This window comes from Octopus sinensis, linkage group LG16 (genome assembly GCF_006345805.1).
Source record: "Octopus sinensis linkage group LG16, ASM634580v1, whole genome shotgun sequence".
NCBI lineage: Eukaryota > Metazoa > Mollusca > Cephalopoda > Octopoda > Octopodidae > Octopus > Octopus sinensis.
The window spans coordinates 13,639,216-13,642,733 of NC_043012.1; the positions used below are offsets into that span (position 1 = coordinate 13,639,216).

At 37.4% G+C, this 3,518-nt stretch overlaps 1 non-coding gene across 1 annotated transcript; it reads right to left on the bottom strand.

Annotated features, from left to right (window-relative positions):
* Positions 1-1,085: 1,085 nt before the first annotated feature.
* LOC115220655 lies at positions 1,086-1,193 on the bottom strand. The gene has a single exon (XR_003882580.1). It is a non-coding gene; the product is annotated as a U6 spliceosomal RNA (small nuclear RNA).
* Between the last annotated feature and the right edge of the window lie 2,325 nt (positions 1,194-3,518).

The window sequence follows — 3,518 nt, forward strand, 5'->3', positions numbered from 1 at the left end:
TCCGGTTTTCGATTACAACATAGACTTCATGTGATACAAACATTAAATAGTAAAGGGAGAGTGTTAATTCCTACTATGTAATTCATACGTGCATAGAGAAAGCAAACAGAATAATCATATCTTAATATTCAATGACATATAATGGTGTCTCATCAAGTTTTAGGCAAGAGAGGAATGTTTTTGTGTTTAATGTAACGCCTGGAAATTAACAATGCTAAGATTGATGTTAATGAACTACCCAAGCCTACACAATTTTCATTATTTCCTTCCCTCTCTATTCATTTCTATAATATTTCTACCAATATTAAGGATCACTTCTTTGCTGCCTTACACAATAAGCTGATGTCATGTGGCTTCAACAGAACTGCAATGTATAGCAGTAATTAACATGTCTGGATCAATAAAACAACCCATCTTCACAAACCAATCACATCTAACTATTGGAATGTCTGTTTCTCAATTTAAGACATTTCCATTTGAGTCCAAATCATTGGTGACGCGAAAACTACATGCAGTAGAGATGAACACCTGGTCAGGATTCCTATTAATAGTGGTACCCCTACCTCACAATAAGAACGTTATTCACTCACTGTGATGATTCCTTCAATTTTACTTCAAAGCAGCAGAAAGAAAGGACTCAGATGAAAGTGCGTCGGCCATGAAGATAGGTTGCATATCCAACACTGTGCAGGCGCTGCAGTGGAAAAGACACTATAAATAACAGTTAAATAAAATTATGAATGTCACAAATCTCCGTTCTCCTTATCATTATTAGTACTTTTACTTATTCTACGGAACATATGTTGTCATGAACAGGAAACTCAGGTTTACCCAGCACAAAAAGTTACCAGATCCTCGCAACTTATTGTTAGCTCGGGTTGGCATCTCAAATCGACTTGAAAGGAAGCACGTTTATTGCCAGGATAATATATCGCATTAAACCCAAATACCCACAACGTTTTAGATAGTCCGAGTCTATAGTGGAATGCATTTTGCTCAATTTACGAAGCAGTGGAACTGAACCCGGAATCACGTGGTTGGGAAGCAAGCTTCTTACCACACAGCCACGCCTGTGCCTATGTGAAAAAAATATGAAATGCTTTACGAATTTGTGTGCCACGCTTGTGCAGGGAAGATGCTATTCTCTGCATCGTTCCAGTTTTAGTATATGTACAGCCGATAATAATATCTACACTTCTCCTATTTCAAAATGTCGTGTTTCAAAATGACACCATTTTATTATATTACATGAAAATGTTAATATAAAATGCTACTCTAAACCAATTTTTGTGTAGCCTATACAGAAGAAGAATTTCAATGTCCCCAACATTTTACAGTTCATGAAAACTGAGAACAAAGCACTAACTCAAGCACTATATTACGATATCGAGTTTTCCAGAAATATTCTGTTGTTTGGATACACAGATTTTGAAAAAAAAAACATACTAAAAATTTATAAGAAAAGCGTGTTAAAATACTATCAAAATAATACAAGATTGATGAATATTGAGGGAAATGTCAAGTAGAATATTTCATTTTGTATTTGGTTTGCAGGAATCTTGACGAGAACTTGTGTGCTGAAGCAGATTTGTGTCTTGGGAAGGCTCCGTTATGGCAATAATAAACACACCCACAGGTTCTATTACATTTCGTTATTTTTAAATTCACAATTGCTTAACTTTTTTACTATTTAAGAGATTGTTTGATGAATCCTTCGATCAATCAATCAATCAATCAATCGATCAATCAATCAATTAGCTTGTTTGATTGGCTGGGTATTTATCAGCTACTCATTTGATTAATTGGTTAATTGGCTATGCAACTGGACAAACACTGATAGAAAAGTGAACGTTGAAAAGTGTATTTGTTTATTATTGTTTCCAGAACGACACTTCCGAGATACAAAATAATATCTCGATTAGAAGGATACTATATACTGTATGTTTTGCTGTCCCATCAACCTCGAGATGTACAATGGATTTTCTGCCTTGATTAGTTTATGTAGAAATTGTAAATCTATAAGTTAGCTTACTTGAAGTATCAGAGAGAATGAAACGCAGGAAATAAAATGAAATAGAAACAATTATAACGAGTTGTCTGTAAAATGTGTAGATGTATTTGGATACTTTGTATGAAAGCACTAAAGTAGGATTATTTCACATACAAGGAAGTTGGGAATACCGTATTGGATAAGACACAGTTTAGTAAAAAAAATCAAAGCGAATGGCGGGGTTCAAAGTGGAAAAGGGAAATGATCTGAGATAAAAGAATTAATATCCGTGACGTAACTAAAAGCTAAAGCTTGATGCTGCTATAAAATGTGTTATAGAGGCGTCGACGTTTCTATTATAGCTTACGAAGCAGATACGATGTACTTATAAGAATTGCTCCCTGATTAGACACAAGCCAGTCAGTTGCCCAGGAGAAATAGATGGAGCCCATACATTGAGTGAAACATCAGTTTATTTCCTTGGGAGGGATGAAAAACAAAATTGATTTCAATGGATGGGAACATAGAAAGAATACAGTTGGAAGAGTTATCGCTGACCTAGCGTCAGGCGTAACAGTAGTGCTAGAATCCTTGATCTAAATCTCAAACAGGAAAGTGAGGTTTGAAAAATGTCAGATCGTGACGTCACACGAAACATCGTAGCAAGTGAGTGATTAAGGAACATCTCAATAAGGTTTTCTGCTTGAGACTGTTCTTGATTCGACGATCATTCGGAATGCTCACAGCAGCCATATTCCTACCGCTCTATATCACGCTGGTGAGACCCATATTGGAGTACGGGATTCAAGCCTCTTCTCCTTATCTCCTCAAAGACATACAGCATCTCAAAAGAGTCCAGAAGCTGGCAACCCGCATGGTTCTTGGTCTCAAGAATTTGTCTTATGAAGAAAGGCTGAAGACGCTCAACCTTTATTCTCTAGAAAAACGATGACGCCGTGGTGATCTCATTCTTGCTCACAACATCATAAGCGGAAAGTGTAACCTCTCGAAAGAGCTGTTCTTCACGCCGGCCCCAGAGCGTCGGCTGCGGGGTCATTCCGAAAAGCTCTATCTGCGACGATTTCATCTCAATCGAAGGAGAGGGGCTCTCTCTGTCCGGGTTGCGGATCCGTGGAATAAGCTGCCGGACGAGATAGTGAAGATGCCGACGACCGCTCGGTTCAAAGTCTCCCTTGACCTCAAGTGGCCTGAACTCTTTACATGAACACCACCCTGTACATAACTCCATGTCCCCCTACATGGCCTTGCTTTTTGCTTTTTGAGCCAAAAAATTAACTAACGAACTAGAGATACTCAACGGATGTCGTTTTAACTACAGGCTTAAAATTTTCATTCAAAATACATGAAATAACAACATGAAGAGACAAACGCTATCAATTGTGCCAACAATATTCTTATTTCACGTCATTTTAGGACTTGGGTACCTTAACATCATTGTTTTCATTCATATACACGTAGTTAGACTTTATAGCGTCTAAAACGGCAGGCAATTTAACAGTAGCAGAAT